The sequence below is a fragment of the Miniopterus schreibersii genome (genome assembly GCF_964146895.1).
Source record: "Miniopterus schreibersii genome assembly, chromosome: X".
Classification (NCBI taxonomy): Eukaryota; Metazoa; Chordata; class Mammalia; order Chiroptera; family Miniopteridae; genus Miniopterus; species Miniopterus schreibersii.
Window position 1 is genome coordinate 25434169 of NC_138104.1, and position 12481 is coordinate 25446649.

Below are 12481 nucleotides of genomic sequence, written 5' to 3' on the forward strand. Positions count from 1 at the left end.
GCCTCCGGGTTCCCGCTTGACTTTCTTAGCCAATCATAGAAGAGTCTTCTTTGAAACAATACCAAAATCAACCAATCCGAGCTTGTGCCAGTTAGGGTCAATGGCTGCCCTTTCCACTTAACTAGGTCGACGAGCTAGCCACTGTAGTGGTCGCGTCACTCCAGCGGGAACTTGCACTGTGCAGTCCGGTTCTTTCCGGCCCAAGTAAGTCCCAGCCCGCCTCTCTAGCTGCTACCTAGTTACTTTGGAGCCTGATAGTGATCCGCTGCCGCGCTAGCCACCAAGGTTTTTTGAGAGGTTTTCGTTTGTCCTGGTCATCCACAGGCTCGCTCTTCATTAAGCTTTTACCTCACATGAATTTCAGATCCGACAACCCCGGAGCAGCGGGAACGGAAGTGTAGGCTCGGTGGTCCGGGGGTTAGAGGTTTTGCTGCCGCTCTACACACGCTCCCCACGCCCCCTCTCTGCCTGGCGACAGAGACACAAGTTGTGGCTCGGCCCTGGTTCAGCGTTCGTGTGTGTAGAGTGGGATCCCGCTTTTTTCCCGCTGTTGTGGGCAAGTCTTCTGGGTCTGGAGCCAAAGTGGGAGCACCCCTTCGGCCGCCACGTGGGTCCTGCTAGGCACCAGCTGGAGCTCTCCGTGGCTTCCACTCCGGTGGACATCGCGGCACCCGGTGCCCGGCTTTCCCAGCCTTACAGTTGAGGAGATACGCAGGTGCGCCGCCGGCTCGCCACAGTTTGGCAATCTGTCTTCACTTCACTTAAACTAGAGGTACAGTTGTGACCCTAGGGTCCCATAGATTCCGTGATTTGGTTTTAAACAAAGTTAAAAATAGATAGCTCAGTAAATGTTTGTATTATTCAGAACTGATTAGCTGTGTTCCCTGGCGGGACCCTGCATTCATTAATTGAGTGTTGTAAGCAAGGAGAGATAGAAAGGTTTTAACGGATGGTTACTTTTGGTTATCCAGGGTTTGGAATTCCACACTGAATTAAGTAAACTGCTCTCCTTTCTGCTATTGTTTTTCTAACTTTCACCCCATCTGACAAAGGGGATAGTGAAGCTTGAGTAATTTGTGTATTCTACTTGTTATTACCACAGTAAACAGCAACAACAAAAACAAAAAACTGAGGTAGAATATTTGTTACTTGCTAAAGTTAAGTTATTGGCTTTTTGGCCTGTACCATAATACCCCTTATTCCTTCCCGCTTTTTTTTTTTTTAATTTTTATTATTTGCCCCTTATTCCTATAGATGGTCAGAGCTTAAGTGTCTTCAATTTTGTTTTGCTAGATACTTATGGAGCTTAAGTTATGAATGTTATACTCTCTCCTTGCTTGCTTTTTCTGTTTTCTTTTCTCCCTGTTTGCATTATTCTAAGTTCATAATGCCTGGCTCATGCTTTCCAGACCTTTTGGCTGTGACTCACAGTTAAGAAATTTTATATTATGACCCAGTACATAATACCAATATATATTTAAAATGTTGATCACAGTCCACTGATAAATTGTCAGTCACAGTTTGGAAAACACTGGCCTTAGACCATTGGTTTTCCAACTTGTGTGTGTTTACCAACCACTTAGGATATTTGTTACAAATGCAGATTTTCTTGGCTCACTCCAGCAACTGGTTCTGTGGGTCTGTGGTGGTTCATACAGCATACTTTGTACAGTACCAGATACACAAGTATTCAATAAATAGTAGTTTTCTCCTTGGAGAACAAATGCTTTTTATCTTTAGGGATATAATCACCTCTTCAAGGTTTGGCCTGCCCATGGCAAGGTAGAATTCAATGCTAAGCAATGTATTCTCCAGGGTTGAGGAGGTAGGAATGTATGGGATGAGTCCTGGATCTGAGATAAATCTTCAAGAGTTTGACTTCTTTGGAGAATTTCATAAATACAGAAACTTAGGGCTTGAGGAACGCAAAGATGAGAGAGGTTCAGTAAGATAGATCTCACTTGACTGAGTCTAATATTCTTGTCCATTCTGACTAGCAGGTCAGATCTAGGGGCAGAAGTTGAAACAGAAAGGGGGCATCCCTGTCTTGCCTATCCCAGAAGCAAAGGCTAAAGATTTTCTGGCTTTTGATGGCTAGGATGGCTTTAGAGTAATGAAACTTGAGAGATCTAAAAGATAAAATACATCTAAAACTGTGGGTTATAGCTATGAAAAAGGGATATAGTTTAGCTAATTATTTTATAATATATAGATAAACAGTTTTAAAACACTAGTTAAATAATTTATTAAACCAGCATTAAAGAAATTAAACATGAAAAATTTCCTTCAATTTGGCTACCAAAATATAACTGATATTTCTATGTGTACCTATATTTTTACATAATCTTCATTTTTGTTTATACAGTTTTTTGTCCCTTTTATTTGATACTGTTCTGTGAATTTTTCTGTGTTGATAGTCTTCATATGTTTCATTATTAATAATAGCAGCCTAATATTTCATAGAATGAGACGACCATAATTTACTCAGCCTAACTAAACCAACAACAGAAGATCTATTTCCAGTTATTCCATGCTATCATTAACACTGTGAAGTCTTGGCTATTTAAAATCATTTATATAACTTTTACCTTCCATGAAATTCAAGAGGAATCCTAGCAGGAAGGCCAGGGATGTGGACATGAGCTGTGAGTTTTTGCCACTCTTGAATATGTGGATTTGCCCGTGTAAGTTTGTATGTGCTGGAGCAGCAGTGATAAACCACAATATTCATTATACATATGAGACTTAGGTCAAATGTATGTTTTTTAACTAATAAGTATAAACATTTTCAAAATGATTTCCTTTAAAAAATATGAATCATAGCAGATTCAAGTGCCACAATAAGATTCACCATATTTTTGTGTGTGGTGTTAACATTTAAGATCTACTCTCTTATGAACTTGCAACTCTATAATACAGTATTATTAACTATAGTCACCTGCTGTACATTAGATTCCCAGAACTTGTCTTATTTAGCTAATTGTATTATTGTAATATTATGTAATTATATTATTATAAAATCAACTATTCATTAGCTATTATTTATAATTAATATTTATTGTTTAATAATGGTTTATTATGTGCTAGATACCATGCTAAATTTATCTCATTTAATTCTCACCTCAAAAAGATGTTTGTACTCTTTGACCAGCATCTTTTCATTCCCCAGCCCCTAGCAGCCACCATTCTACTCTGTTTCTGTGATTTAGACTTTTCTAGATTCCAGGTGAAAGCAAGAACATAGTTGTCTTTTTCTGACTTTTTTCATTTACATAATGTTCTCAGAGTCCATTCATGTTGTTGCAAATGACAAGATTTCTTTTATTTTGATGCCACATTTTCTTTATCCTGTCGTCTGTGATGGACACTTAGGTTGTTTCCATATCTTGACAATTGTGAATAATTCTGCAATGAATATGGGTTACAGAAATTTCTTTGGGATAGTGATTTCATTTCTCTCAGATAAATACCAGAAGTGGGATTGCTGGGTCATATGGTAGTTATATTTTTAATTTTTTAGGAACAACCTCCATACTATTTTGTATAGTGGCTTTACTGATTTGCATTGTTACCACACAGTGCACAGGGTTCCTTTTTCTCCGCATCCTTGTCAACACTTATTTCTTGTCTTTTGAATAACAGCAATTTTAACAGGCCTTAAGTGATACCTCATTGTGGTTTTGATTTGCATTTCCCTGATGATTAGTGATGTTGAGCATCTTTTCATGTACCTGTTGGCCTTTTGTATATCTTCTCTGGAAAAATATCTATTCCGGTGCTCAGTCCATTTTTTAATTTGATTATTTGCTTTTTTTGGTATTGAGTTCCTTATATTTTTGGATTTTAACCCCTTATCAGATATTTGGTTGGCAAATATTTTCTTCCATTTTGTAGGTTGCCTTTTTATTTTGTTGATGGTTTCCTTTGCTATGAAGAGTTTTGGTTTGATATAGTCCCATTTGTTTATTGTTTATTTTATTGCATTTGCTTTTGGTGTTATATCCTAAAAATTATTGCCCAGACCAATGTCTTGCAAGCAATGTATGCATGTATAAAGCTTTTATGAATACTATGCTTCAGAATTCTCCAGTTTTTTTGGTTTTTTTGCTCTACTTCTCCAACATTTTGGGGAAGATTCTTTTAAAGGTGGGTTTGCCTTTGAGGTTGGCATTTGCATTTGAATGCTATTCTTTTTGTTTGTTTATTTCTTTTACTGGTTCTCTCTTCTGTTTTCCTCTCTTCTCTTTCTACTTCCCCCTCCATGTAACCCTGTTCTGCACCCCTTTGCTCTCTTGGGTCCCTCTGCCCACTTTCCAGATAGCCATGCCTTCTCTTTGGGCCTCTCTGCCCTCCACACCTATTCTTTTTTGAGTCTCTCTCTCTCTTACCCTGTTCTCTCTTGGGTTCTTAGCTCCTCCAAGATTTTCCCTCCTTTTTTTCCATTTTATATTTTCACCAGAAATGTATGAAGATGCCTATTTCTCCATATACTTGCTTATACTTGTTATTTTCTGTGTTTTTTAAAATTTAGATTTAAAAAATTATTTTATTTTTCAATTACAGTTGACATTCAATATTATATTAGATTTAGATGTAAACATACTGGTATAGACCTTTATATAACTTAGAAAATGATCCCCCCACAAGGCTACACCCACCTTCACCATGCAAAGTTATTACAATATTATTATTATTTTTAAAAGTATTTTTAAAAATATGTTTTTATTCATTTTTAGAGAGAGAGGAAGGGAGAGAGAGATAGAAACATCAATGAGAAACATCAATTGGCTTCCTCCTGCACTCCCCCTGCTGGGGATCAAGCCAGAAAAGCCGGCATGTGCCCTGACCCCTAACCCAGAATCTAACAGGAGACCTCTTGGTATGTGGGATGATGCTCAATCCACTGAGCGGCACTGGCTGGGCACAATATTATTGATTATATTTCCTAAGCTGTACTTTACATTCCCATGTCTATTTCGTAACTGCCAATTTGTACTTTTTAATCATTTAACCTTTTTCACCCAGTTACCTGACCCCCCTCCAATTTGGCAACCAACAGTTTGTTCTCTGCATCTATGAAATTCTCTTCTCTTGAGTCCTTCTATCCACCCTCCTCTTTGGTCCCATCCCTAGTCTTTCCTTTTCCAATTTTGTAACTGCTAAAGACATTCACTGAGAATGAGATCTGTTTCATGGCAATTTACAGTCTTCTGTAATGTCACACTTCTAATATTTGAAAAGTTGGTCTTAATTTGGGGACTTAAATTTTTTCTAGCCCTTAAAATAAGATTCCAACCTTATGGCTTTGACACGTTATAGTACAAAGGGGGAAAAAGGCACTTAATGTGAATGGTAATCAGTAAGTTATACTGCTTAAGATATTTAATATGAACTCAAACTAATGCACCATTTTTAGTAGCCCTATACTTTATTTTGACATAAAATAAAATGATCAACATCAGAAGTTTGATCCCTTCCAATTCCTTTAAAATGGCTATGCTAATTTCACCTCTCTGTGTCAATATGTTTCTGGGGGCTCAAACATTTAGAATAAAATATTAGTAATTCAGTTTCCATTCCAGAGCTGGCATTCATAACTATCAGTGCAAATAAGGACTCTATTGTACTTTGAGGCTAATATTTTTCTTTCTTCTTTAGTAACATTTCTGGAAGGCTTTCTTGGTGGAACAAGGGCTTTGTTCAGTAAATTTGTACTTTTCCTTTGCTTCTCTACCTCTCTCCTTAGTTGGATAATTAATGATATATTAAAGAACCATATGTGTTATCAGAAGTTGTTATTTATTAGAATGGTTCTATAACATGACTAATCACAGTGCATAAATTTTTAGGGCAGGTCAGTTAGTCATGATGTTCTTGAGGTGAAGTGGATTCATGGAACTTGATGGTTGTCAAGTAAATGGGCAGTGTAGGGAGAATGTTGCCTCTAAGGAAAAATAATCTATTTGCTTCCAAGAAGGTAGGTAAAAAAATTAATAAATTATATAGTTGAGCTTCTGTGCTAGTCACCGCTTGACTATGTGGGGGAATAGTAGCATGAGTTATTTTCCCCCCAAATCATTTGTACTGTGTGAGACAGAAGCCCCTAAACATTTATGATGAAATGGCTTAGAATGGGTATTCTGAACTTACCTTGTTTCTGCTTTTTGAGATGCAGATTCATTCCTAATAATGTGTTGCTTAAGCAAATATTAAAACGGAGGTAGTGTGTCTAGTTCCTTCACTTAACTAGTTGCTTGACCTTGGGAAAGTTATTTAGTGTCTCAGAGCCTCAGTTTCCTCAACTATAGAATGGAGATCAAAATACATTTTTGATTTGTTGAAAGTAAATAAGGGGTTTCAGATTTAGTAAGTATTATATTTTATCTTTCTTCCTTTATATTATGTAAGAGATTCAAGAATTTAAGTGGTCAAGTGATGTGTACTGAAATGCCCTACCGTCATTTGTTGATTTTTAGGTCAGATTTCCTACTGCCCAAAACACTCCTTAGATTAATAAATGATGATAAGTAGTACACAGATAAGATAATTTGCATGCTGATAAATGAGATAGATATGTAGTAATTTTTTTGAATTGTAATTTGAAATCCATTTTATGTTTACTCTCTGGGCCAGCTAAGAGAGTGTTACATAAATATCCCTGGTTTGTTGATCTTCCATTGACAGCAAGGAGAACACCACTTTATATTTTAGAAAGCTTTCATATAGCATTTTACATTAAATTAAATTAGACAAAGAAATATATGTAGAGGGCCTTTTGTAAACATATTTAAAAATATTTTAGTTACTTAATTGAACTGCAAGAATTTTAGAGGTAAGGAAACTGAGGCTCTAACTTAAGCGACTGGCACACAAAAAGAAAAATAGTGAAACATTGATGGCAGTGGCACTCATTAAATTGTTGTCTTTCTATCTAGTTGTTTAGCTAATTCAGCAAGGCCCATTTAGTTTGGACTACCAGGCAGGGAACACCTATCTGCCCATTTCTAGGAGTCTTTTCAATGAACTCTGATGATTTCTTTGGGCATAGTGGGTTTCCTGCAGAAGCCCTTTTACCATCTAGTATTTCTTTCTTTAAACATGTGTGCTTGCATTAAGGCATCCAAGATAGAACTGTAAGTTGGGGCCAACATAAAAAGCTATAGTTCTGCCAGCCTTAAGCTCCTATAGTCAGGCACTGTGGACAAGGAGAGATCACTTTGAAGAGAAATGGAGGCTGCCTGGAGGAACTCAACAATAACAGACAGATAATCCTATTCATAGCCACATATAGGGAGTATAGATTTGTTTTCCATTTTTAATAAAGCAGTGCTATGTATGCATAGGGAAGTTAGAGTGTGCTAAGGTCCTATTTGTTAAAAAAGATGGGGAATACCGATTAATTTCAGGCTTTGTTAGAAAAACATGAGTTTGTTCATATGTTAAAAGAAAGAGTTCAAGAGAAATTCATACAAATTAATATAATTAGAATATGTAGCTTTAAAACATGGGAAAACTAAGGGGAATAGAGTAAATTCCATCAATCCAAATATGCAGAAAAAGAAAAGATACACACACAATATGGCAAATTAAAAACACACAATAAAATGGAAGAAATTAATCCTATTGTATCAAGCAGTCACTATAAATGTGAACAAATTAAACTCATTCATTAAGAGAATCTTAGATTGGATTTAAAATTTTTCAGCTTTGCTATTTACAAAAACCATACATAAAATAACACAGAAAGTTTGAAAACAAAAGAATGGAAAACAATACACAAGGCAGATATCAACCAAAAGAAAAATGCTGAAGCAACATTAAGGTCAAACAAAATATGATTTAAGGCAATTTAGTAAAAAAGTGACATTTCACAATGATGAAAGGAAGGAAATCTAACAAGATACCATCAACCATGAATTTGTGCCCCTAACAACATAGCCTCGAAATATATAAAGCCAAAAGCAATGGGATTATAAGGAGAAATTGGCAATCCCTGGTAATAATGGAATACTTTTTAAACATTTCTGTCAGAAATGGTTGAGAAAAATAGATTTTTTTAAAAAGTATAAGGATATAAAAGATTTAAGATATAAATGAGATGGAAGGGAGAGAATCTTTAATTTCAAATTCTTAGTGACAAAAATGCATTTTTAGTCCAAAGTGATTTTCTCAAATTTCTATGGTTAAAAAAAAAAAATTAAAAAGTCATGCTATATTTAGCAGGGAGTTTCTTAAGTTACTTCCAAAAGAAAAGAAAGTTCACAAATGCAAAGACACAGGAAAAAAAATCCACCTTTTGATGGCTACCAGAAGACTTTCCTTTGGCCTACAATATGACATTGATGACAGTACCTAAATCTCAATGTGTCAATTTCTATTCAATGTCAATCCATGGTTTAACAACAGTGAGTTTTTCTGCCAACATTTATAATATTATATAGATATATACAATAAATCTATAATATATAACTATATATTATATAACATGTACTAATATACTATTATTATAATATAATTTATAATAACATAATCTCAGGAGAGTGGTACCCTTGGGAATATTAGACTAAATACAGCAAGTACTCTTATTCTGCCCAGAATGTCTCCCTTTTTGTGCCTTCCAGGATTGAGTTATTACACTTGAAATCACCATTTAGAGCTTACATGTTTAAAGTTTTATGATGTGTATATGACTTAACAAGTGTGTCACAACTAACACATTCAGATAAATATTGTCCTTCAGAGTTACCTTCGGGAAGATGTTCACTTATATCCGTGATAGTAACTCTACTCAAGATACAGTATTTCAATTTTTAAGAGGTATCATTTTTCATATTTTAATATCTCTGAAATTAAAATCAGTCTTAACAGTTGATGAATCTTATAATCCCTTTTGGCCAGGTGACAGTTGTGACATCATATTTGTTCCTGCACGTGTAATATCGCAATGTGTAGAATTAAAACTTGTGTAATGGGTAGCTTGTTGAAAATACCTGAGACAGCAGGGGATCACCTTTAACTCCTAGAAACCAATGATTGTGGGGAGAGAATGGAGGAGATGGTGAATTGGATTTAGTTATTGATTATACTGAAGTGGAAGACAAAAGAAGGCTAGTCTACACATTTGCAAAACTGGCTTGAAAGAGTGAAAATGGCTGTAGTTCTCTTTGAAGAAATACTGCATCAACAATACTCCTGGTGGCACAGAAAATGTCAAGGAATTTGAGTTGAAAACTGAATTTGGAATATTTTTTTTTAATGTATGCATGTTTGGTTAAAATTTATGTCTACATTGAAAAGAGCTCTTTCAAAAGTATAAAGAATTTAAGTGATAGAAAGGAACTGTGACAGGTTGGTGTTTTGTGTTTTTTTCTTTTTCTTTACTTACTGGTGCTTTAAACTAATGGGGGGCTCTTAAATTGAAGAAATATTTTTGAAACTGATTTCTTAGAATTGCCTTTCAGAGCTTTTGTGTAAAAGCTGATCTTTAGTTACATCCCATTGTGTAAATCTTGATTGGGATAAAATTATAAATACACAGTGATTTTTCCTTAACATTTTAAAGATATTATTCCATCATCTTTTAACATTTATTTCTGCTAATGAAGAGCCTACTGTCTCTCTCGTTGTTACTCCTTATTAGGTAAATGTTTTTTCTCCATGGTAATATTCATATTTTTTCTCTATAATTAATATTTTAGGGTTTCAATATATTGCATATAAAATATATGTGTGTGTATATGGTAGAGGGGAGGGGTTGCCTTTTTGCACTGGTGGCTTTTTTAATGTGAGGACTCATTTTTCTTTAGTTCTAGCAAGTTCACTTATTAACTCTTTGAATATTGTCTCTGCCATTCTTTTTTTTCCTTCTGACATTTATTCTGAATATATATTTAAGCTTATCTTTTGTTTTCTCCTTCTCTCTTAATTTCTCTCTTCTTTTTATCACTTTATCCACCTTGTGTTCTGGCAGATTTCTTCTGTTCTCTCTTACAATTTACTGATTTTTTTCTCTTCAAGTGTATCTAGTCTACTATTTAAATCTATTACTTGATCCCTTTTATTTCTAATACTGATATCCATTTCTTGGATTTCTTCTTGGTTCTTTTTCACATTCACTTGTTTGCTTTATGGATGGTTTTCTTTTTTCTTTTTTTAAAAAATATATCTTTATTGATTTCAGAGAGAGGAAAGGAGAGGGAGAGAGAGAAATAGAAACATCAATGATGAGAGAGTCATTGATCGAGCCCACAACCCGGGCATGTGCCCTGACTGGGAATTGAACCCCGATTGCCTGGATCCTAGGTCAACGCTCAACTGCTGAGCCATGCCCGGCCGGGCTATGGATGGTTTTCTTTCTTGAGCTCTTCGAACACATTAAACATATATTTTAATGTAGCATTTGTATTGCTTTATTATCTCTAACACCTTGGATAAGAATTCTCTCTTTTTGGCAGATCTATAGACTAACTACTTAGATGTTTTGCAATTCTTGTGTATGAGTTAATCTTCTGGGGGCTTTTTGTGATCATGTGTGATCTAGGAAGTGGGTAACCTGCCTGGGCCCTGAAGGTTTCATCAGCTTCTAACCAATTTTTATATTAGCACCTTAGCTTAAAGTTTCCACTCCACAAAGGTAAATTGAACTTGAGCCATCTATGCATATTTTCTGTACCAGTTTGGGATTCCTTAATGTTTTCATTCTTCTATAGATGTTTCCCAGATTTAAGCTTCAATAGGTCTCTGCTGATTGAGGAACCTGTGGCATTACCCTGTGACCTCAAATGGTACCCACAACTCCGCATATTTCCACCTATTAAGGCACACATCTCATTCAAGTTACCCCCTTGGACAAAATAGCTTCAACTCTGCTGATTGATATGAATTCCCTCTTTCTGGCACCTGAAAAATTATTTTCTTTCTTCAAAAACTCTGCTTTGTATTTTTACTAAGTGTTTTTATTAAGTGCTTTTAAACTGTTATTTCTAAGAGTTTGGAGTATGAGAGAGTGATTCCTTTGTGGCTTGATCCACTATCTTGGCAGTCTCGCTGAGAACTGTAAAGTTTTTTCTTCCATTCATCTCTTACCCACATTTAGGGTTTGGAGCCATGAACAGGTTTAATTTTGGAGGAACTGGTACCCCTACAGGTGGGTTCACTTGGCTCCTCTTAGGGAGCAACCATCACTTCGGCTATGGGTTTACTTTCTCTACACCTGGTATAGGAGGGTTTAATTTGGGGATTCCATCCCAACCAGTTACAAGTACATCTTCTAATGGCCTGTTGTCATTCAGTACACAGTGCCAGCTACACAGACTACAGGATTCAGCTTTGGAACACCAGTTGCATCAACTCCTACCCAAGTAGGAACTAGATTTTCCTTAGGGTAAGACCAATACCCTTCTATTCTTTTGGTGGACACAGAGCTAATTGTCTCTCAAAGACAAACTTTCAATTTAGAGTATGGAAAGGGTAAAGAAATGGTATGTTATTTCTAAGTTGACAATTTGGAATTATGCCACTCATTTCTAATATAGTCTTATAAATTGAAGCCATCTCAGATTTAAGGAACAGGCACATTGAGTTCTGATTTGTGGTCTCCTTCATTTTATGTGAGCCATAGGAGTAGTATTCACTGAGTTTTGGACATATATCATCTTGGAATTAGGCTGCTTACTTATTAAGTGTTTCTCTCTAAAGAGATTTTTATCTATCAATCATTATAATGACTTTAACTATACATTTTTCCATCCTGCATCTCAGAATTTTAAAGGGAGCACTCTTTTAATGTCTTTCTATGCACATCTAGTTGGACCCAGCCATTTCTTTCAGTAGCACCCAATAGCCCAATGAAATCTGAAGTATTCTTTCTGGAATTCTCCCCTATTCTTTTAGTTATCTAAGAACTTGTAATTATAATATCTGGTTATCTTTTTTTCTGTATTGAAAGGAAATGATATATAGAACAACGTTCTTGTAAACAGTATTTATTTATTTTTTCTTTTTATTGAATTTATTGAGGTGACACTGGTTAACAAAATTATACAGGTTTCAGGTGCACAATTTCACAACACATCATCTGTACCCTGTGTTGTGTGTTGACCATGCCAAGTCAAGTCTCCATCCTGGACAACAATGTGTTGATTGTTGGGGTTGGGGGGGGAAGGTGGAGGACCTTATAGAGGAGATAAATGGTGATGGACGTAAACCGCTAGAATTTAAAACGTAATTTGACAGGAGCTATATAAACTTGCTGCCATTTAATGTGTCTGAAAACTATTATATTGATGTTATCCCTTTTTCTACTTAAAATAAGTGTATCAAAATTAAACTTTGGCAATACTGCTTTTACACAACCTACTGTGATTACAGGGGCTTTTGAGCTCGGTACCAGCAGCCTTACTAATGCTGTAACAAGCATTGCCCTATCACACCAGGTAACAGCATTCACTCCTTTTGCTTTTGGCTCTGCTACCACCTCTGC

General features: G+C 35.7%; 1 protein-coding gene across 1 annotated transcript in view; it reads left to right on the top strand.

Moving 5' to 3' along the window:
* The first annotated feature begins 621 nt into the window (after nucleotides 1-621).
* The window catches only part of NUP62CL (nucleoporin 62 C-terminal like), a 75912-nt gene continuing 64052 nt past the window's right edge, over nucleotides 622-12481 (top strand). Inside the window, exon 1 of the mRNA XM_081126044.1 lies at nucleotides 622-715. The gene's annotated coding sequence lies outside the window, so the exon portion shown is untranslated. The remainder of the gene's footprint in view (nucleotides 716-12481) is intronic.